General features: G+C 36.8%; 1 long non-coding RNA gene across 1 annotated transcript in view; it reads right to left on the bottom strand.

The window, feature by feature from the left end:
- The window catches only part of LOC125140290, a 34,033-nt gene extending 15,869 nt beyond the window's left edge, over positions 1-18,164 (bottom strand). Inside the window, exons 1-2 of the long non-coding RNA XR_007139580.1 lie at positions 18,095-18,164; positions 16,250-16,381 (exon numbers count right to left, since the gene is read on the bottom strand). This is a non-coding gene — a long non-coding RNA (uncharacterized LOC125140290). The remainder of the gene's footprint in view (positions 1-16,249; positions 16,382-18,094) is intronic.
- Between the last annotated feature and the right edge of the window lie 6,951 nt (positions 18,165-25,115).

Below are 25,115 nucleotides of genomic sequence, written 5' to 3'. Positions count from 1 at the left end.
CTCAACTAATTTAGTTATTTTGTTTGATTACACATTAAGCTACATTTTGATGGAGTGAGTTATTAAACACTGACAGGAAAACATTATTAAATCCACAATTTTGCAGTGCAAACTAGGACATTTTGAGAGTTTAGGTAAATTGCTTAATAACATTTTTCCACCTCTGACACATGGACTTGACCAGACCGTTCCCAAATGCTGTTTCATGTAAGATTGTTTGCCTTGCGGAGATTGCAGGTGCCTGTTGTAATACTATACGGTTCTTTCTCATGGGAACTTTTTCTGGAAGATTAGTGATGCTACATGGAACACATTAACTAACTGCTTCATCATGCTTAGGACATTCCATGACCTCACTGTCTCACTGTATCATCACCTGGGATAGATTAGTTACAAGCATAAAATAATGGTACTTTCAAAAGCTGTGAACGTAGAAGTTTTCATCTCCAAGTATGACCAAGTATGGCCCAGTAGTACATAAATATATATAATTCTCTTCTTTTAATCAATAGCAAGTCAGATATGTGGCTCGGAAACATTACAGATATGTCTAAAAGAAATTGTGACCACATGTGTACAGGCAATATTGTGGCCCAAATTTCATCTGTTTAAAGCACTCTTTTTCTTCGTTGAGCAACTTTTTTCCAGCCCTGTCACCACAACATTTTCAGCTTTCCCAGCTTGATTTGCAAATACATTTAATTGAAGAGTTCCCAACAAATGTGCTCCTTTAGACTTTTATTATATGCAAGTTCTTCTTTCTCATGACTTCTTATTTATCCACAGACTGTTGTATTGTCCATAGATAGAGATGAGGTTTAAGAAAGTTGGAATGTTGCTACATCTCACTTTTCAAGGTAAAAGCCTCTTTTAAGTATATTATCTGTAACTAAATGCCATTCATGACTGGTCAGTGAATTCTGATATTTTTCATGAACAGTAGTAATACCTATTAAGTCCTTAAGGGAAACCACTACTCTACATCTGAGCTTTATCAATTCAGCTAAATCTTATTGATGCTACTATCAACAGGAAGTCAAACAGCATTGTGGGCAATGTAGGAAATGTTCATATAGACCAACACGGTCATGGTGAAAACCTACAAAATTCAATCCAAAATAAATAAAACTTAAAATAAAAGATTCTACTGAATTTCACACAACATGTGAGGGTTTTAGGCTTTATTTTTCTTTTAAAACTAACTATTTGTCTTTAACAGTTTAACCGTCACAGCATCAATTAAAAAACCCGAAACGGTACATTGACCTCACATACTGTTGATTTGGTCCATATTTCATGCTACTTGTAGCATTTCAAGACCTACCACACAATACTGCAATCAATGAGTCCTATAAACTGGCACCTGTACTGAGTGTATGTGTTACAGATGGCTATCCTGTCACTGGAATGCCTCAAGCCACGCTGCATTAAACTGTGACGTGCGGTGTGATTATTTTCTTTAGCTAGTGGATGATGTATATGCACGTGTGCTTAAAGGATTGTGTAAGAGAAAGAAAGAATATGTCTGTATATAGAAGTCCGTTTTTGCTCTATATTATGTCTGGGTGTTGCATAGGGGTACATGCATGTGCAAAAACATGAGCATACCTGTAGAACATGCCATAGGGATTACATGATACAGCAAAATGTGCGTAAGCCCAATCAGTTCAGTTTGTGATCAGATACTGGCTGTCAAAATGTCCTGCGCCTTCACTTTATCAAAACAGAGCAAAGCAGTTACACACTTTGTACATATGACAGCAGACAAGCCTTTAAAAAATGACCTAAGAATATGGCATCAATAACAAGAATTTTAGCTGTCAGGATGCACAGAGTATAGCATAAACAGATATCAATCACTGAGATCTCATATCTCCACTTATTTATGAGCTGAGCATTAACAACGGCTCTTCGCCTGTATCTCAATGATTTTATGCACTGCAATGCACTGAGTGTGTGTGCCATGCTATAGTCTGGCATTCAAAAGTTTCCTGGGATAGGCTTCAGTTTTCCTGAAACAGTAGGATAAGCAGTGTAGAGAATGGATGGATGGATGGATGGATGGATGGATGGATGGATGGATGGATAGATGGATGGATGGATGGATGGATGGATGGATGGATGGATAGATACTGTACAGTATACTGTAGATCTCCCTGCTCTCCATTGTTCTTTTTATCTTATTAAGTTGTTCTTATCAAGGTGACCAGTGGCTATATATACTGTACACACACTATAAATAAGTATATAACTATTATATACTAACCCTGAGCCTGTGTGAAGGATAATCGACCAGTGGAGAGCAGGGAGAACTACAGTATACTGTATCTATCCATCCATCCATCCATCCATCCATCCATCCATCCATCCATCCATCCATCCATCCATCCATCCATCCATCCGTCCATTCTCTACAATGCTTATCCTGCTTATCCTACACAAAAGAATTCATGGCAAAACATCAGCTATTTTTTGTTACATTGGAAAAAAGTTGCCTTGTGACTAAATAATAGCTTTTGCAATGATGAATAATGAAATGATGAAGGGAATCTTTTTCTACTAGTTTATGTTCTTCACCCAGGCCAAGTTTCATGCTATACTTGCTACTGATAAAAAACACACATGATGTTTATTAACTTTCCACTTAATTTTAAGGTTCTTGTTTTTAAAAATTATGAAATTAATTATTAGAGTCTTTTAAAGAGATTTTTGGTCATCTTGAGTTCCACAGCCATGCCTGAATCTGCTGCGGTTCCATTTCTGAATTGATTGAAGCAAATCTGATTGATGGCGTGCACCATCTGCAGAGGAAGTACATTTTTTTTCTCCAGTACAGTAAATCCCTTTTTGTCATATCTCTGTGAATATTTGATTTGCTATAGGAAAATGACTGGCTTACTCTTTAACCAGGTTTTGTCTTTAACAATTAGATATGCTATACATCCAAAAGCATGTCAACACCTAACAATCACACCCATATGTCCTTGGTGAACATCCCATTCCAAAACCATGGGCATTAACGGTGAATATCTGACCCTTTTTCTGGATAAAACGATCCCACTCTTTTTTGAAAGTTTTCCACTAGATTTTGGAATTTTGGACCGCAATTCAATCACAAATGTTTTAGTGATGTCATGCCAGAGAGCCTCGGGTGCACTTGGCATTTCAGTTTATCCCAACAGTGTTTAGGTCAGGGCCATGTGCAAGCCACTCAAGTTCTTTCACACTATTCTTGAGAAACCATGACTTTAAGCTCCTTGTTTGTGCACAGAGACAATGTCGTGCGAACAGGATTGGGCCAAGATGCATCTTACCAGTGAATGATACTATCCATCTTCATTCATGACTCAGTTAATATAGAACCTAGGATTTTCTTTACATCTTCTTAGCTTCAGCTGACTGCTTGTAAATCATCCATGGTATCCAACTATTTGCAAAGTATCAAACAGGAAAGGGGTGTTAAGGAATTTCCAACACATTAGATGTGCCATGGAACACTGTAAAGGCTATCAACCACAAACAGAGAAAAGGGAGCACCACAGGATTTTTCCAAGAACAGGACATCCCTTCAAATTTATAATAGAACAAGACAAAACTTATCAGGGAGGCTGCCAAGAGACCACTGGTAACATTAAAGGAGCTGCAGTAATGTCTGACAAGTACTGATTACTCTGCAGATGTAATAACAAGCTCTCATATTCTTCACATGTCTAGGCTATGGGGTAGGGTGGCTAGAAGGAAGCCCTTCTCATAGAAAACATCAAAGCTTAAATAAATCATCCCAAACCTTGTTGCATGTATAATATATAATAATTCCACAAGTTAACACCAAAAGAACACCAGACCCAATGTAGCATGGTGGTGGCAGCATCGTACATTATGGCTGACTTTTTTCAGTCAGAACCTTTTTCTATGATTTATTGTTTTTTAATCACACTGGAGGTAATCATAAATAGTTTTAAAAACCTGTTGATTCTAGTCAAAAACATCATGTGTCTGCTAGTAAGCTGAAGATGTAAAGTTATTTCACTTGTCACAAAGACAATAAACCCAAAGCATTCAACAAAGAATAGCTTTGAAATGAAGATCAATGTTTTTTTTTTTTTAAAAAAAGACCTAGCTAGAGTCCAGACTTGAATCCAACCAAAGATTTGAGTGGTGACCTGACTTGGCTATACACAGTCCATGCTCATACTATTTGATGGATAACATTATAATGTTTTCACAAGGAAGAGTTTGAAAATATAGCAAAGTCAAAATGTTCCAGGCTGATAGACTCTAACCCAAAAATAACATGGTGTAATAACTGCTTAGGGGTGTGCATACATATGCATGTAAGTTATTGTAAGTTTTTTTTCTTTCTCTCCCCCGTTTTTTTAATTTTTTTATGTTGTAATTTTACATTGAGGGTGGAAAAAGTTGACATGACACGATTGATCTTGTTTTCATTATGAGTTTTTATAGCTATTGAATTTACTACATATGAATGAATGAAGACTACAACTATATCACTGAACTCTTCATTTATCCTGTTAACTTCATTTCCGACAACTTCCCAAATGATAGAATACATCAAGCTTGCATGACCTTTGTTATGCTGTATCCCAGACCCTGATACACACCCCATTGTCAGATGTCCTTTTTGCCACCCTTCATAAAATCCCAAATAGTGCACCTCGTATGTTTACTGTAGTCGTATGTATCCTTTAAATGAATATGTTTAAGCATATCTGTTTATAGTGAATAAAGTTATATTCATTTCAATTTAAAATTATAAAATTTGTATTCACTTACTGTATATGCCCAATCACTCACCTTATAGTCCAAATGGTCTGAGCAACTGAAACATTACTACTCCTGGTGTACATCTGACAGCGTGTCATTTACAGTACCACAGCTGATTAAATGTGAGTTCACCACTGTTGTAGTATTACTACCAGATGGATGGCATCATGGCATGTACATCAGACCATTACAACTGCATACATTACACAATACTCTGCTCTCTTGCGTGACAAGCTGACACACCCAGTATCCCACACTAATAATGTACTCAAGCCTCTGTAACCATGTGCACAACATCTGTTATATGCGTGAAGAATGAGGAAAACACGTACTTTAACCCTGTTGCTTTGTCATAAATTCCCCCGAAAGAAATGATTTTTATTTCTTATCAGTCTTGTTCTATGGACCAGAGCTAAGGTGAGCTGTATCATTCAGCACAAATTAAACAAGTATTAAGTATTCTCATTTTTTTTTAAATAAAGTGATCAATCCCATACTTTTATATGTACTCTATGACCCCTATCAAAAGTGCTTATCAAGAATGATTTTCTAATGCTAATTGCTGCTTATACAAATCAGTTTTCTGATAATATTTTGAAAAATACACTTGTGAAATGACTTTAAGTCAAAGTGTAAATTTAATTTGGTATGGAAGGCAAAATTATCATGCGTTTCATATTCTTCAATGTTCTTTGAGTGCTTGTTAGACAAATTGTGGTTATACTCCTTCACAACCCCAAAGCTTTCCTATAGCAAATTAATTTGTTGCACAATTTAAAATAAAAAAAATAAAAAATAGAATAAAATTTAAGCACACACTTTCCCAACAAGGTCAATGTAAGGTGAAGAGGAAAGTAAAAAAGTATAGTAGCAAAATTTGTCATGATGAAGTACCATAAAAACATCAACGTGAGTGTAGCCAAATTACACATTATTTAAATGATTTAAGGTGGATTCAAATGATGGTTTTAGAATGCATGATTTGGGAAATTTAACAGCCACTGAGTTCTTTACATAACTGAAAGAGTTGAGGTCACCAAAGGGAACGGATCTTTGCTATTCACAGACATTTACAGCCAGATGTTTCTATGCAGCCAACACACAGGAATACCTCTACTATACACTCCCTCCAAGCTGGCACACACTCATACACAGCACAATGAGAAAAGGAGAGAAATAAAGTTTCTTTAGAGTCATAAATTTTGATGCTTTAGCACAATAATGCACAATGCTCCAAGCCAAAAAAAAACTATAGGGGATTTTGGCAGGTCTATTTGGCTCTTTGCACTAACTTGCTTTGTTTTTGTTGAGGAAATGGATAAGAGGCAAGGTGTGAACACACTAATTCTCTGGCTTTATGACAGCGCCAATAACCCACTTGTATTAATAGGCCGAGGGGTTGGCTGGCTTTGCAATTGCTCTAAAAGTAGGCCTATGTACGTTTTATGCCCTTAAGTAACATTTTTCTCATTACTTAGAGATTCGCCTTGGTCCTTTTTTTCCAGAGCACTCACATGTAATTGCTCAAAGAAGTCCAGTACCAGGACTTTTAACAGGCTAAATGAAATGGAGCTCTTTGGTGAATAGCTAACAGATAATATTGGCACTTGCAGTGAACCTCTGCTTTAAGTAAGAGAGCATCCAACCAGCTAATAAACCAAACATTTCAGAGAAAGACTCAGTGTTATAATAACATAGCCAAGACAGAATGCCTTCAACTCCAATAAGGTTAAAATGCAACACTAAGGTAAAAGGCTTTGAAGTGTGTCTTACCCTGTTCTTCCAAACCAGATGCTAACAGTGGAACTTTATATGGTAATTTGCTTTTTTCTACCTCCATAGTGTACAGTTATAGGCTTGTTTAGGCACTCAGATACCATAACGTTAATATTAACTGCATGAGGTTTTTATGAGCACCAGGATGGGTTTTTGTCATTGAACGCTTAAAAAAGAGATTGTTTAAGAATCAGCTTTAACAAGGCCTAGTTAGTAAAAGAAAAAGCAGGTAGACTATGCAACACATCAGTCAGGATGAACTGCCTGATCTTTGCTGTCTGTTTGTCTCTTTCTCTCATTTAGTTTAGTGCAGCCCTGCTCTCAGTGACTCACCATGATATGATTCTGCCAACAGTCAGCTATCTGTCTATTTTGTTTAGAACTGGTTTAAAACATTTATGAGCCTTCAGACAACAATAGAGAATGACATTTTGAGGTTGTGGTATATGCAGACATACAAACAAAAGTTCCCTACTTATAATTACATTTAATTTGTGGTCAGTCTTCATGTCTCCTGCCACCTGCTCAAGTCATTAGTGACCTGCCAGATTGGCTCCATATGTTCAGATGCACTGCTGCACAGCAAGGACTCTTGCAGAAGCTTGCGAAAGTGATATAACTTTTAAAAGCTAGGTGCTACAGTGGATTTGGAATCATTTGGAAATCAATAATCAAATCAAATTTTATTTGTCACATACACATACATACAGAGTACGGAATGCAGTGAAATGCTTTTTGCATCTGTCCGGTATTCAAACATAAGGAATGCAATTAGGGATTAAAAAATAACCAAAAGGAGGTAGATAAATAAAAAAGTATAAACTATATAAAAAAAACCCAATATAAAATATGAAAATATAAGTGAAAAATAAAGTAGATACATAAATATACATAAATGCGTCTGTTTTTAATTATTGTCCTTAAAGTGTCCATATGCAGTATGGTGTGTATAAGGTGTATAAAGTGTCACTGTGCTGAATTAAATTTACAGTCAAGAGTTAAAGTGTCATAGTCCAAAAAAAGGTGTGCAGAAAAACAGCGAAGGAGAGAAGTCCAGTACTAGATCCAGATCCTGGGTGTTTCCTGGTTTAAGCTCCGAATGTCCTGTGGGAAGAAGCTTCTCCTCATTATCTCTGTGTTTGCTTTCAAGGAGCGGAAGCGTATCCCTGAACACAACAAGGAAAAGAGTCCATTTTTGGGATGGCTGAGGTCCTTTACAATCTTCCTGGCCCTGGTCCGGCACCGCGTGCTGTAGATGTCCTGCAGGTCAGGGAGCTCTAGGTCAGGGAGCTCGGTGTGGATGACCAATAATGATATAGGTCATGTACTCTAAAGGTTTGAAAAGTAGTGCTGATTGATTGGATATGATATACCACATAAATGTAAATGTAAGGATATGAAACATTAATGTATAACACTGTAACAATTGGAAGTTACATTATAGTCGGTCATGCAATTGCTCCATAGATTTCTATGGAGATGAATACACATGCAGACTGACTCACACACACACACACACACACACACACAGAGGTCCAGCACGATGACTCACAGCGTGGTGTGTGGGTGCTACAGTATATGTGGAGTCAGCATGGCTGAACTAAAAACACTGCATTGCATCCACCCCAAACTTCCCTAACTTCACTTCCAATCCCAATCACATGCCTTCCAGAGGTACGATCATTCAAACTTCCCCCTCCTTAACTCATGACTGACCTTGTAGTCCTGTTCTCAGCTAAAAACACACACCCTTTCCCACCCTCTGAACACAATACAACAGCTGAGAGCAACAGTAAGTGGTTCTGACTTCCACCTACAACAAAGTGGCTCCAGCTCCCAATGGAAATCTCTCTAATGGGAAGCGAGACACAATGGCGCTTAATGCCACTGGTTTATTTAGAAAGCCACTTTTTTTCTTATGACTGAGCATGTCAGGCAATTTGTGTGTATATGTGTGAGTGCACAAGAGCACAGTAGCCAGATTGAAGTGCATTCAATCATTTAATATATTAAATAAAAGAGTGTGTCAAAAGCAATAATAAGAAACAGACCGATGCTCACAATGCGTACATAGCCATTGATATGTATTACGAGTGACTGACATTTTTTGGAGCATGTTGGACACCGTCTGCTTGCTGATGTGGCCCTTCAGGAAAACGGCCAATGCGTTATGAAAGTGGCTGAACAATCATTGGGTGTTGCTTGGAAGTGGAAGTCTGGTTCTTGTCTTGGTAAGAGCAGCACTACAATATATCACTGGTGGCCTACTTTATGGACTTTATATGAGAAACACGCTGAAGTAATTTTAGTATAAGTATAATGCTGGTTTTAGTCTTATAAATCACAGATAACTATCAAAGCCAGATTTTTGTGTTTTTAAGCTTATTACATTTAACTTATTAAAATGTTTTGTATTGTATTTGTGGACAAAATGGGACCAGTAACTAGAAACTAACCTAGGAAATATTTGTACCAAAAAAAAAAACTTTTCCCATCATAACAGTGGTCATTCATTTTCAGCTGGATCAAACAGCTTCATGATAAATAAGTAGACATTCTCAACAACAAAAACTCTTGCACCACCACGTACAGCATTTCCCACTTTTTTTGACATTCAGACGTAAGAATCTCTCCCACACTCTCTTTAATAATAAACAGTCAGCCTGGCTTTACTGGAAAAGAGCTGTTGCTGCAATCTCCACCTCATATTTTCATGTAATCCATCATATTCATGACTACCTGCTAGATCTTAGTTGCAGTTTCACTGCACTCGTGTGGAAATGATGTGATCTTTCCATAAGGACAGGAAATTATAGGCTCTATTTTTGGTTCTAAGAACATGTTTCGTCAAGGTGGTAGCCAGTGCCATTGTGAATATGCACCTTTTCGCACGATTAAATATACACCCTACTGGAACAGAAAACACATTGTATCATTGTAATCGTATTTTAAGGTGTCATTATCAAAAGCACATTTGATCAATCAGCTGATCTGTCATTACTGGTTGAAAAGAAGCTATTTAGACAGCTAATTGGGCAAGTGTACAATTTCAACCTAAGGATATGTGTGCAGGAAAGTAATTACAGTAGCTAGATGAGTGACTAGACTAGACTAGACTAGACTAGCTAGGCAGATCTAAGCTTTAAGATGCCACTTTGATGCTCTGTACCAATTGTCTGTCATGTTAAATATATGTAAATGCTGCTACTGTCTATGGAAAAGTCTTTGCTAATAATGCATCTAAAAACATTGAATCTATTTAACTAGCTAATGGACCGATCATGCTACTGAATCCCTGAAAGCAAAGGCTAAATTAGCTAGCAAGCAAGCCAGAATTACTGTACCTTTTTATGTATTTTTGTTAATAATATCGCTTATAATATAGGCGGTGTTTACTTCAGAATAGTGCACTAGGTTTATTATAATAAGTGTTTAAATAATTTTTTTCCCAGGTGTGAAACATCTTTGGATTAGTTGTGTCAATTCTAAACATTCACAAAGACTTATTTGATCATGCTATTAATGTTACATGCATTAATTCAGCCTTGGGATGTGCTAGAATATATACATATTTGCCAAAGATTATGAGGAAGTACTCACATCCCTGGGAAAGGCATGTCTGTGTGTAGCTATAGTCTTTATATTCTTCTGATAATGTCTTTAATGAACATAACATATTGTGTATGCACATTTTGATTTTCATTTGTTTAATCAGCATAGCAGTGGTATGAGAACCCATGTGAGCATATAAAAAAGAGAACAAGTACAGAGGAAGAAAAGAAGATGACCAAATACTAAGTCTTGTGGGACACCAGTGCAGAGTCTCGTGGAGCAGATGTTGAGCACCACCATGTCAGCAGATATCAATGACCATCCAAGTAGGATGCAAACCATTGCCATGCCAGTTAATTGAATCTATGTCTACATCAACAAAATGCTAGGGACAGTGTAGAGGTAGAACAGGACTGCATTTGAGCAACACTGTCTTTAAATAAACCCCCAAAATATTGATTCTGTTGGTGATTACAGCTTGGTTTTGAGTGGCAGGTCTGGTCATTTGCTACTATAAGACGCTGTGAAGAACTTTAGCCAGGAACATCATTCAGCAGAGTGAAGTGCAGGTGCAGCTGTGTGGGCTGATAAATGTCAGTGGCCAAGCAACACAAAAATTATAGAGCAAACTGTTCAAGAGACCCCTTTATTGTACTTAAGAAAGACTGTGGTTCAATGCTAGGGTGTATATTTATACAGTAAATGTGTTCACCAGGCAAAACTAATTTTAACTGAACTGCTTGATGAGAAGACCACAATTCAATGAAATAGTTCACATCATTATTCATCACAGATATAATGTATTTGATGGGAATCAGCATACTTTTGTAGATTATCCCATTAACCCAAAGGCAAGTGGGAATCAAGGAATTTTAGATAAATATAAATCTCATTTGTGTGTCATCAGGTTTTCTCTGTGAACAAAAATCATCAGAAGTTTGAACATCGGTAACCTTTTCCTCAATGAGGCAACGAATAAGAGCTTAATGAAGATCAGTCAGCAAATGTGTACTTGTCAGCATAGCCTGAAAAAAGTGCCAACTCTGCTTCTTCTAGTCCTGCCATGGAAAAAAGACAACATTAAGCTGACAGAGCACAAAATAAATGTTTTTGTTCCTCTCCTTTGATGAAACACTTGGATGGAATTCAGTCTGGTCATTCGAATAAAAAACATTTAATTAAATTCTCTGCTGAAGATTAAAACTGAGGAAAGATGACGTGGAACACAAATAAATGGAAGAATAAAGACAGAGGGGATAGAGATCCCACCGGATAACAACACAGGGAGACAGACGAATGAGTAGATCAACTGATAAGTCAAGCAATATATTATTTTTTAAAACACACACCATCTTTCTGATGAAGCCTGAACACTATGTTAAGCTAAAACATTATTTCCACTATAGAAAATAAAATGCTAGGACTTCTTTAATGATATTTAAAGAAGATATTTATTTAATATTTGATATTTAAAGATTGTTTAAAGAGGTTTTCCCTTGTATAGGGCAATTGGTCCTCAGTATCGTTAATTAACAGCTTAGTATCTTCTGGTGTAGTTCCTGCTGAATTTAAACATGCAGTAGTACAACCATATATTAAGAAACCTGGTCTAGATCACTTGGTACTTACTAACTTTTGGCCTATCTCCAGACTCCCTTTCTTTCTAAGGTCCTAGAAAGATTTGTCTACACACAACCGAAATCATTTCTGGATGAAAATGACATCCTGGAGGTTTTCCAGTCTGTCATTTTCCAGTCTGTCAAAAAAAAATGCATAGCACAGAGTCAGCTTGTTAAGGGTTTTTAATGACATCCTCATTGCGGCTGATACTGGTGATTTTGTGACCCTTGTCCTGCTGGACCTAACAGCTGCATTTTAAAATCTCGTCTAGGTCAACTCGTGGGTGTCAGTGGCCCTGTTTCAGAGTTCAGTTCCTACTGTACTTAACAAACAGAACTTTTTATGTGGGTCTAGGTGGTCTAGAATCCTCCACTGCTTGCTTGACCTATGGGGTTCCACAGGGCTCAGTTCTGGGGCCATTACTCTTTTCACTTTATCTGCTTTCCCTGGGAACCATCCTTAGACACCATGGGATTTCCTTCCACTCTTATGCAGATGATACCCAAATCTCTTCGTCGCACATCTCCTTTCATGTCTTGTTGACTCTAAACCTTGGATGGCAGTGAATTTTCTCCATTTTAATAATAAGAAGACTGGGGTGAGGCTGTTTGGCCCACGTGGCTCCTGTAAGTTTCTTCCTGTTGACCTGGGTCCTTTGGCATCCTATGTTAGACCCGTGGTGTCTAATTTAGGCTATAAAATGGATGTTGATCTTAAATCGGATAGCCAAATTAGTGCAGTGGTGAAGTCCAGCGTTTTTCACCTAAGGCACCTGGCAAAAATAAAACCTTTTGTTTTTCATTTGAGACGGTAATCCATGACTTTATTACATCTCAACTGGATTACTGTAGGGCACTCTATATTTGTCTTAGCCAATCTTCTCTGTCTTGCGCTGCTGTGCGTCTTTTGACTGTTGCAAGGAAATAACACCATATAACACCGCTTCTCTTGCTGCCGTTGTATTATGGGGTTCAGTTTAAAGTGTTATTATTTGTTTTTAAGTCTTTAAATTGTGAGACCCCTACATATCTTACTAAACTGCTTCATCCTACAATTCTGCCAGTTGGCATAGGTCACCTGATCAAATGCTTCTTGAAACCAAACGGTCAAAGAGGAAGCTTAGAGGAGGCTGAGCCTTCTCTGTTTCGGCTCCTAGGTTATGGAACAACTTGCCCCTGCATATCAGACAGGCACCCACTGTTTTCTTGTTTAAAAACCGGTTGAAAACGGATTTCTATTCCCTGGTTTTTGTTTAATTCCGAATTATTGCTGTCATTATTTTATTTTGTTACTGTTTAATTATTTTATTATCTGTATTTTATGATGTACAGCACTTTCTGTTCAGCTTTGGCTGTTTAAAAAGTGCTTTATAAAAAAAGTATTCTTATTCTTCTTCTTCTTCTTCTTCTTCTTCTTATTATTATTATTATTAGTAGTAGTAGTAGTAGTAGTATAACCAAAAATAAAGTAATAAGCACTAATTTTAATGCAGCTATAAATAATATTATTACTATAACACTTTTTTATGAATATAAGTACCAGTATAAACATTTAAACAGGTTATTTAGGATCATTGCAAAGGAAGAGCTAAGAGAAAGAAGGATACACTTGTTTGGATGGTAAAACTGTGAGCCATGAGCTTGCTATTCATTAACGATGCCTGTGGGTTATACAACCCAGAGGACACAAGCCAATTAATTATTTGGTTTCTGGCCTCCAGCTTTGGCAGGCAAGCCTGCCTAAAAAGATACTTAGGTTTTTTCTGGCTTTTTTTTATAGCTATAGTCATATAACAGAGGGACACCCTGTCAGGCACTTTTCAATTAAGGGATGTCCATAAAATATTTTTCATAGCCATTTCATGACAAATGTCACACATCAAAAAGTAAAGCAGCCAGAAACTCACACATGGTGTGTAGCTCTAGTTATCCAGAATCCAGAGAGACTACACAGTCGTCTGGTGGCCCAATGGATGTCCTGCGTTTCATTAGCACTTGCATTTGATGATCGTATAAGCTTTGGACTCAAAATCTTTCCAGGACCTGATAAGAGAACATCTTAAACCAGAGGAATCTGTTTGTGCATTTATTAAACCTAGAACATTATGTCAGAATGTATCACTCACAAAAAAATAAAAATCCTTTCATGCCACAAATCAAATGTTCCAGTGTCATTTCAGAGAAGAGCAAAAGTGTTTCATGTCTCCTCCAGATAAAAGATTCTTAGCAATATCTTTTTCTTTGTTTTGTTTTGGTGGATAAATAACAAGCCTTATCTCTTGGAACAGTCCACCTGTAACAGTGAGGTCTCAGGGAAGTTGCATAGAGCCAAATGCGGAGCTTTATTTGGCTTTCATCAAAGTCAACATATCCATTGCTATGGTCAGGAAACAAGCAGAGAGCTAAATGAAGCAGGGGAAAACACAATACCACGAAGAATACAGGACCAGACTAGAGAAAAGAGATTAGAAATGCTGTAAAGGAACTCAAGTCTTTGAAAGTATAACCAGAAGGATATGACATCACCATTTCCAGCAAAGCTATGGATCAAATGGCTCTTAAACTGCCATTTGAATATGATTGATAATTACAAAATATTAATATATAAAGAGTTAGAATAGTGAAACAAATCCTTATTACTCCATAAAAAGTAATTATCTGTGGGTCCAGATCTTTTTTCCTCTTATAATCACATTTTTTTGTTTGTTTGTTTGTTTAATTTGTTTGATGCTTAGTAATTTTAATGTAGTTATTGAATAATGACAGAGGCTCATGATTATAATGTTTATATAGGTTATCTATTGACGACATTCTGTCATCCAGCATATAATCTAGCGGCTCATTTTAAATATTAGATATGTCTTTGTTGAACTGTCTTGGATACAGGATATGCAAAAAGAGCAAATATCTCTAATAGCTAATAGCTCAGGGTTGCCAGGTTTCAACAAAATGTCCAACCCGATTACATCACCACAGCCAATCAAAAGACCTAAGACTAGCCAAAATAAGTAGGACATTGGAAAAGGGCTATATTCTTCTATTTGTTTGTATAAAACTGTAATGCACAGTCTACACTATATACACACAATCTACACTCTATAATCATTCATTTTCTCTACTAAACATGGCAATATATCTTATATTTACATTATTTGGCAGATGCTCTTATCCAGTGCGACTTACATTACACTGTACCTTATTTTTAAACAGCTGAGCAATTGAGGGTTAATGGTCTTGCTCAGGGGTCCAACAGTGGCAGCTTGGTGGTTCTGGGATCAAACTCATAACCTTCCGATTGGTAGACCAAAGCCGTAACCACTAGGCTACCACATGCCCACATCTAACAATAGACACATATCTGTATATTTTTGGATTTTTTTCTGATTACTTGCTAAGAGTAACTTCAGTACTTCTCAAATTTAAGCAAGGAAGAAGGCAAAGCAAGAAAATAATACAGGTGATAAGATAAAAAAGACTTGACTGATAACACACAGAGTACTATGGCAAACTGCATATCGTAACAGTATAGTAATTATGTGTTACAAGGGCTGCACAGCTGGAATTGTATGTAATCCACCCCTACCCCCCCTCCACACACACACACACACACACACACACACACACACACACACACACACACACACACACACACACACACACACACACACACACACACGTCTATGTTTAGTCCTTTCAAGTCAGACCAAAGTGTTGGAGAGTGTATAGGGTTTCATATAGAGTGGAGCAGAGAAAAGAGGGTGGGAGGCAGACCCAGAACAGTCCAACTCAAAACACATCAATATGATGTCCTCTTCAAAGTCGCTCGCACACACACGGAACTGCTTTATGATTCACCAAGTACTGGGGAAAAAAAAACAAAAAAAAACAAAGTCGGTCCGAACCCTGAGCTCATCCTTCCAGACACAGACCCTCTTTGGATGTGACAGATTTTTCTGAATTGCAAAAAATAATGACATTTTGCAGCTCTGTTCTGGAGATCTGTTCATCTTTTACTGGCTATATGCATCATTGTTTGAAGCAGAGACAATCATGGGTCAGTGTGATTATGGATCAGTACAAATAGGCATACAGAAGGCACTTCATCTGCCTGACAGGCCCCATGTTCCAGGTCAGCCTAACTCGTAAGCAGTTTACTAATCGGATCAACTTTCTCACGGCAGAAGCCACAAAAGCACAGCTGCTTCGGGGAGATGCGAAAGCCCATAAGAAGGAAAGAAAAAATCATTACGCAATGTGTCAGCACTGTTCACAGCCTCCATTTTACCTCCTGTCTAAGATAACAGACTGATGAAGGCAGACAGCAGACTAACTGTCTGGTGTCAGTAGTAACATTTTAGCCTGCCACACAGTGCATCTGAATAATTTCACTTGCAGCATAAGTGGACAGGCAAAACAAGAGAAGATGGTTTCATTTAATTGCACAGAAGAATAAAACATCAAATGCGTGTAATGTTATTAGGAAACACACTCTTTTCATTACTTTTTTCCCCACCTACCTTTATCCTTGTCCCTAAGCACACACGCGCACAGCGCTCCCTGCCACATTCTCCTTCCAACAGCATGCTCTCTGATGATGTCATCCTTTCAATCACTACCAGATTGGGCTTTGGCTGGGCCAAAGAGTGAACCTCAAAGGGAACAGAACATGCATATGTGATGGGCCGTTACTTTCTTCTTGTCAGGCTGCACTTAAAGGGTCCACAGGCAATTCATAACACATATATACCTTTTCCATCCCCCAAACGCATACATACATATATATCTATACATACAGTACATACATACATACATACATACATACATACATACATACATACATACATATATATTTATCTTGCTGCAACCCACTAGTAGTCGATTCAGTCTGCATTTATGCCAAGACCAACATGAATGTTAGCACATTCATTCTCGATCATACCCCGAGGCCTAGTTTGAGTTCAAGACAACCAACATATTTACAGCTATTACACTATTTCTATTATTGGTATCCTGGCAGAGAATACACAGAATTAATTCCATAAAATAAACATTACAACAGAATTCAAATAGAAGGAAAATATTTTATCCTCACAGCTTTGTTACAATAAAAGCATCAAAAAGTTTCGGTGTTTGAACTTCTACAGTTTCTCTATAGTTTGAACTTCTATAGTTTGACCAAATATGAGAGCATTTAACATAAACAGACTGATGGTTGTTAACCTATATGATTCAGTTTATGGATACAATGCCTCCATACAAAACACAATGCAGATCATTAAGGAATCATTTAACACAATCAGCAGGTCTGCAGTTCAGACGTCTGGAAGTGTTGAAACCGTTCCAGAAATTGCATGCATGAGTATGTTGTTGCAATGCACAGTGACAAAGTGCAACGAACCACAAAGGTCACCATGCCTATAATAACAAGCTGTTTATTATATGATGACTATACAAAAAAAACCTAATTATAAAATATTGCTTATCAAGTGCTTTTTTTAACATTGATTATTCTAACAAAAGTTGCTCATATTTCTGAAGTTGACTGTAATTTCTTTCTTTCTTTACTCTCACTCTCCGGCTGCATGCCAGAAAAGTATAGCCCTCTTAAAAGGGAAAAAGCATCTGGACCTTTTCAAACACTCCCTCAGCCCCCTAATACTAATCAGAGCCATTAAGCTAAAAGCTCTGTGACAGAAAAGCTGAACTTTGAGGTTGCTTAAGAAACGTATGGGAAAAGGGTAGAATTATGCCATCTGGCATCTGACTACCCTGATGTAACATGAGCATCCAGAGAATGGTGATTGTACTAATTGTATTTCAGTCGGTCAGGCCAAATTCCCACACTAGCACAGCTGTAGGATTTATCACAGTGTAAATTTTCAGCATCCATTGTTACAATGAGATTTAGCTGCATTTTGAAATTACATACTGTACTGGTAAATTATCTCCTGGGTGTCAGTAAGTAAAGACTCTTGTGATTGCATAGGCTTTAAAGGGTATTACTGCTGAATGACACATTATATCTTGTATATACTGTATGTCCACAAAGTACCAAAGCATGCATGCCATCCTTTAAAAGGTATGTAATGCATATAACAGTGATTATATCACTACATGAAGTTCTGGCTAAGCAATTTTCTTCCAGAACTAGCGGAAAGTGTTCATTTCCTAACGATTTCCTAATAGCAAAGTCATCACCTCGTAAATGTAAGTCCTGTTTGTAATTTATTGAAGCCATCTTTACTACTGCCTTTTACTGAGAATCACAAATGAAAAAAAAGCATTACTTTTCTCTTATAAAGACAAACCTATGCTGTTTTCTTGCAAAGTTGTGTATTACTCAGAGGCTGAGAATTACTTACGGTTAGATATTGTTCCTGGTTGGGGGTAAAGAGTCACTCAACTTCACCACAGAACACACGGGAGGATGTGATGATACAACATTTAGTCTGTAGAATCTGTGCAGGAGGTGGCCATAGTGCATGGCAAATCTTGACTTGTTTTCACCACTTCAAAGCACTACCAGTTATAAACTAGCAATCAGATCCTAGTATGTTGATATATGTAGATATGCATCTATCAGAAGGACAGTGTTCTCGGTATTCACTAATCAGGTGTTATTGACTTCACATGCTTTATTTGTAGAAGAGGAAATCTGTACATCACCACACATTTACACATCTACTGCAGTCATTATATAAAGTTGTAGTTTACCAGAACTCTCTAAAGTATATTAATACATCAGGTATTCTATCTGTTAGATTAGATGGAAGGTAAAGCTTTGGTTTTGCAACGTGTACCTTGATGTTAGCTTGCAGCACATAGTACATCAGTCCAAAGCAGTTGGAGCACTGGCCAAATCTACCGATTAAACCTCAGTGGGGCTTGGGAGTATACAAAAGTAGACAAAACAAGTGTTAAGACTTGCAAAAGTTCACGACAGGTTAAAATGTATGGCTTGATATAATTATGTTGCTTCAATCAAAAAATGTTATGTTCCTGAGTCTGAGCTGAAAATCAGTAATTGGTACTAAATTAACATCGCCTGGGGTTAATGTTATACACTTTCAATGGGCACTTGCTTTTAAACCAGAAGACTTCAGGACAGAAAATGTGAACTTGCATGTTTCTTTGTTTTTAAATTTAATATGATGTACTGTAAATAAGACAAACATCTCATCCTTTGTGAATAACATTGTGCAAATCTCATGTTAATTCCACTATAAGAGCATTAACTTAACTCTGAATACAGACTCTTGGACACTGCTGCTTAGCAGAATGGAAAAGAGGTTGCGAATGATAAGGTGACAACTTTGTTATTAATAAATGAGTAATTAATAAATATATTAATTTCTAATACATTAATAACTTTGTTATTAATATATTAGAAAATGAAATCATGGGAAAAAACTTTTGGCTGCAGAGGGAAGTACACTAAAAAGAAGAATTAGCCTTAGGAGGAGACGTGGATATTTGATTACATCAATTACTTTTGTTCCTGTATGTAAACAAATTGGGAGTGTTAATCGATTCAACAAGGAATCCTTTACATTCACTTACAGGTCTGCTGGTTTCCCTAAATGCTCCTCTATATAAGAGTGCATTCACCTCCTGAGGCTGATGAATTGACCACTTTCCCTAACGACTATTAACAGGGCCTGCTGTTTTCATAGCCTTTTACTTGCCCTGCCTCATGCCGCATTGAGAGGATTACAAGGTCTCAAACTCAACATTGTTTTTAAGTCCTCATTAAGAAAGTTAATGACCTACAGCACTGTTTTAGTTTACTAAGCAGATTGGTGGTTTGACCACCAAGTGCTGAACTGCAAAGTCATGAGGTTGCATCCCAAACAGGAAATTGCAATTGTCTGCTTAAGGGAGAGTCTTAAAAATTAATTATTTCTATAGTAGTATATTGGAAACTAACAAGAGATCCTTCAAGAATACAAAGCTGTACAAGTTCCAACCTTTTACAGTGAAGTGGCTGATATAAGTACCCAGTGACTTTACAATCTAAAATGGAACAAAACACATAATATGCAGCTACTATAAAATTCAAAATACAAAATACATAAAATGCAGCTATAGAATTGACATACCATGATTTCCCCTGTCTGTGTACAGCCTGAGTACGATTCTCCGTACACATAAAAGGCTCCAGTTAAAGCTTTAAAAGTTTAAAGCTCTGGATTGTTGATCAGAAGGAAGGGGGTTCATGCCCTAGCACTGGCAATCTGCAATTGTTAAGCCCACAACACTATCTTCTCCAGGGGTGCTGTATCATGTCTGACCCAGTGCTCTGACCCCAATATACTAAGCTGGGATATGTGAAGAAAAGCATTATACTGTGCTGTGATGAACATGTAAAATATAGGCTGCTTCTTCAAGTAAGGTATATAAAATTCACGTCTAAAATATCTCCCATCAGCTCTCCATACAAACTCTAATTCCCAGAATCCTCTTCAGCTTTTAACCATTTCTTCTTCAAACCCCATTTCCCAAAACACCACTACAAACACCAAATGTTTAGTCACATGACTCATACCAACAGTTACAGTATCAAAAATTCTATACTGTATTCGCATTGAACACAATCGTCGTCTCTGTTATATAACCAGAAGTGATTATTTTAATTTCTATTTGATTAATTTAATTTCTATTCAATTAATTTCATTTCTTTCCATTTTAAAATAACCTTTTATATTTTTCATAGACCTTATAGTAAGCGTTCGATTATCATTTAAACTAGGCCATTACAGAAGATTTACCAAGGTGTTCAGTTTAAATCCTGACGTTGGTAAATGGACTAATAATTATTATAACAATTTCTTATTAGCGTGGCAATGCTTCTTGTTAGGTTGGTATTAGACACCCTTTAGCTCTTTTCCTGGTTGTAACACATTATCTTCTTGGGTAGTTCTAAAATATCGTTCCATCATCCCGCATGAGGGTTTTTTGGCCATTTCAGTAATCATTTTCATACTCGAAAATGAAAACATGCATCTGTTTGATGTCTTTTCGCAAATATAGGACGTTCAGGGGTCATGTGAAAAGTTTAGAAACTTTTCATGCGATCCCAATGATACCGGTATTCAAAATAAAATCGTAATTGTACCAAAATTGCTTTCACCTTGCTTCCATTCAGTTGCTTTGAACATGTGTGAAAATTCGAATCAGATCTGAAAGCTCTGTACAGACCCCTTTCTCTGGAGCTGCTAAACCTTCTTGACTTTTCTGCTGCTTCAGCCAAATTGTTTCTAAGCCTTCCTTCCACCTGTGAAAATATTCTAATGACATCATTCATGACAAGACAAGACATAAAAAAAAAAAAAATAAAAAAAAAGATATGCTTTTTGATAGTTTTGCATTTTAGGGAATGATGAAGTCTACTGAAAGTAAAGTACCATAAAAGGAAGGGCTTTACTCACAGTATGGCTTCTGAGTGAGAATAATTTTTCTGCGTCGTGCCTTCATAGTGTTATACATCTTTCTGATCCTTTTGTGCAGATCTCTGGATTCCATCAGATGACAAGTGAAAGCTCTCTTGTTTGGAAGTTTTGTTAGATTAGTAGCAGACTACAGCAACAAAGTTGTCAAGGATGATGCAAGCATTAGCCACTTGTATCAACGTTATAAAAGAAATTTAAATCACAGGGCTATAGCTTTATTTATGACTCAGTATGTTTGCTAAAACTGTTTGTTTTTAATCCTCAAGATGTTCTAAGGCTGAGACGTCTCGATGCGGAGGTGAAGCAAATTCCAGCATTTTGCTTTCACAACAAAGCATATGCGAAAGCTTTTCAATATGCTCTGACATGTTTATACTTTTTGGCTGCCACATCTTATGAAAACTTGGTAATGGCTTCATCCTCCCTTTGGGCTTGATAACATCCAGTCATCAGTTCCAAAAAGGGAGTTAATGTAGTTTTGTAGAGTTCAGCAGTTTCAAATACTGACATGCATGTGCATACTGTAAAGACTATGTGACAGAGTCTAAGTATTTCCAGTGCGAGCTTTACAGCTGACAACTCATTGTAAAATAAACAATTAAATAAAAATTTCAAGTCAACTGCCAAACAATTATTGTTTGTCTCTTCAACTGACAGATTTATAAGAATTACCTGTAGCAAAGGGAAAATCAAACTAAAGCAAAAGGGCAAATATTTGTAGAAAATACTTGGGCATGATTTTTTGGCAGGACTGCAGATTGTTTGATGTTTTCTATATAAGCTGTCCAGATATCTGGATGAGGTATTGGTGTTTTTTTTTTTTTTTTTTTTTTTTTAAAGTCCAGAAAATTCAAAACTGTACTTCTATGTGTTTGAATGGATGTTTGGCTTTTCTTATGCATTAGGGAAAAATTTCCATCATTAATGGAGTTATTGTTTATAGAATTAAAAATGGTGAGATTCATATGAAAAAGAAATAAATCATATGTCACGGATTTCACATTTTACACTCAACCCAGTGAAACGTTTGCGAGACGTGAGACTTTGGATATGTGTTAAACCTCGCTCTTCCCCACCACCATCTCAAAACACCAACAGGTGAAATATCTATCTGGAAAAATACTATTCATCCATATAAGTTTTTTTTTTAATGCCAATCCACCTTTTCATATTTCAAACAACAGTTCATATTCACTGATAAGCATCTTCAAAACACACAAAAGGTTCTTGTGATCTTTTCAGGACAAATGCCAATATTAGGAAATCTAAAGCCGGGTCTCAGAGAGCTGTGTTGAAACACTCGCCTCTCATTTGTTATGCTTTGACAAAAGAAACATTCTTGGGAAAGGGATTATTGTTTTCAGGAAAAAAAAAAACACTACGTAAAGCAAGTGCATGCTTTAAGCCATCCTTTCAAAAAAAGAAATTCTCACACAGGACCTCTAAGATGTCCTCAGACCTGATAATATTGCAAATTCTCCAGAACATTTGTGCTGGTGATGAAGGACTGCAGACATTTTCATCATAAATCTTTTGTCTCAACAATCCAGGGTGTGATAAAGGGTCTGATAAAGAACACCATGTTCAGGCTCTGTCTTCATAAAACTTGACAATTCATGGCAAAACTTTTCATACCTCTGACACACTGACACAAAGCTAAAAAGGACACAAATCAGTGATTCCAAAGTTTCACACTGTAGTCAGTTTTGTATACAAGGCTTTCATATTTTTGTGTTTGAAGCGAAGCTAGTTTGTTCCATTTGACTTGACGGAGTAAGTGCTGCACACTGAAAAACATGGACGGGTAACACCATTCTTCCTTTTACTGTTTTACTCTCATCTAATTCGCCGCACAACTACAATGCTCATATTGTTCACGTCGTCTGTTAAAAAAGACCCAGGAGGGTGCTAATCATATGAGAGTTATATAAACTTAACCACATGGATCATCCCCTCAGATAGTTTGTGCTATCATACTTAAGTTTCAGAGAACTCCATTCACCTCACCACCCTTTTAAAGTCAGTATCAAATTTTAGTCCATCAGCTCCCAGAAGCATGTACAATGGGATTTTGTTTTTCATTTCAACTTCAGTTGCCAAGAATGTACAAACACTATTCCAAGTTATAATTGACTCAGGGAGATGTTGCCACAAGATTTGTCATAGCTCTGTTTGGTAAATGGGGGGGAACAAACCTGGTCGATCCAATGCTGAATAATACAAAGTGAATGGTGTTCCATGTGGGCAATGGTGACATTTAACCTATGACCTTGCAACTAAGCTGAAAATCAAACCAAAAATAATGGTGTCTAATAACAGTCTCACATTACAGCTGCAATATTCTATTATATTCTTCAACTGCCTTTAAATTAATATATATATATTGTCACGGTGTGACACGGTGAGACAAAGGCGAGTGAGGATCCAAATGCAGTTTAGAGGTTTTTACTAAACAAAACACAAACAAACCGGCAGGCAACGCGGAACAAACAGGAAACGGGAACATGGACATGCACACACCAACACCAAAAACGACCAACAACATTGAAGTGAACAGACAGAGTATATATGGAGAACGAGAACCAATCACAAAACAGAGACAGACAAGGACTAAGACAAAACACCTGGGGAAGAGAATGAATGTAATTAGTGTCCATGGTAACAGATAAGTGGGCGGGGTCAACAATTAACATCAGGGAGAGACGGCAGACAGAAACAAGGGGAAAACACAGACAGACACATTACATATATATATATTTATATATATATATATATATATATATATATATATATATATATATATATATATATATATATATATATATATATATATACAGTATATACAATCAGTGGCAGCATCTTCATGAGATTTCACAATGTATTCTGTTTATGTTAATACTCTCACTCTACATAATCCAATCTAGTAATAAAATCTTGTTTACATGAAGCAATGCTTAATTCAGCATAAGCAATGAAATTAGGTTTCGTTGAGAAACATAATATTTTTATGTAAACTATATGTAAAATTTGTTCTTAAATCAGACTTCCCGTATAGTCCTTGTGTTTTTTTTTTTGTTTTGTTTTTTTTTCAGTGTATTAAGTTGTGCACACCGCGTAAATGGAAATTGAACACACTTTTTATCCAATAGCATGGCAAAAAAACAAAATACACAGATAGTGGCTGACCTGAAAAATACTAAATAATAAAAAAGAAATTAAAAAAGGAACGATTGCTATATGCAGCAACAACTGGTTGTGACTGGTGGTCCAGGGTTTCTTGTAAAGAACAGGAATTATGCTAAGTAGCAGGATATTTTAGCCCCAGGTCAGGTGACCTCTTTCAGAAGGTTAAATATGAATCTTTCAACATAAATTGAAACCCTTCTTCAAGAATCTTCAACCTTGGTAGACATACTAAGGCTCAGTGGTTTACCACCAAATATTTATTCTTGGGCTGCTAAATCATGTTAACATAAAACAAAGATGCTTCAAAATACCACTCATACCACACAGTTTATGAAAATTATCAATGCATTTTTAATTCTTCACATTTTCAATAAGGATGTCAACAATTCTGCTATTGCTTTTAAAATGGCAGTAACACAAAACACATCACAAGTGTGAAAGAAGCATATATTTATGGTTTACATCTAGATATTAAATAGTTATGTACCTGGGAGAGAAATGGTGCTGACAAGCTAATCTAGAAAGAGTCAGTAGAATGCTGAACCTTTACCTATCAAAGAAGAGAAGGCCATAATACAAATGTAAAGGCCAGAATTCCTCCTTGAAAGTGTCGACAAGATGCCTTGGAGTGGTGAGGAATGTGTGTGTGTGTGTGTGTGTGTGTGTGTGTGTGTGTGTGTGTGTGTGTGTGTGTGTGTGTGTGTGTGTGTGTGTGTGTGTGTGTGTTGCTCTACATTTCACCAATGGG

The sequence above is a fragment of the Tachysurus fulvidraco genome, chromosome 26, assembly GCF_022655615.1.
Source record: "Tachysurus fulvidraco isolate hzauxx_2018 chromosome 26, HZAU_PFXX_2.0, whole genome shotgun sequence".
NCBI classification, from domain to species: domain Eukaryota; kingdom Metazoa; phylum Chordata; class Actinopteri; order Siluriformes; family Bagridae; genus Tachysurus; species Tachysurus fulvidraco.
This window is presented reverse-complemented; position numbering and strand designations above follow the sequence as displayed.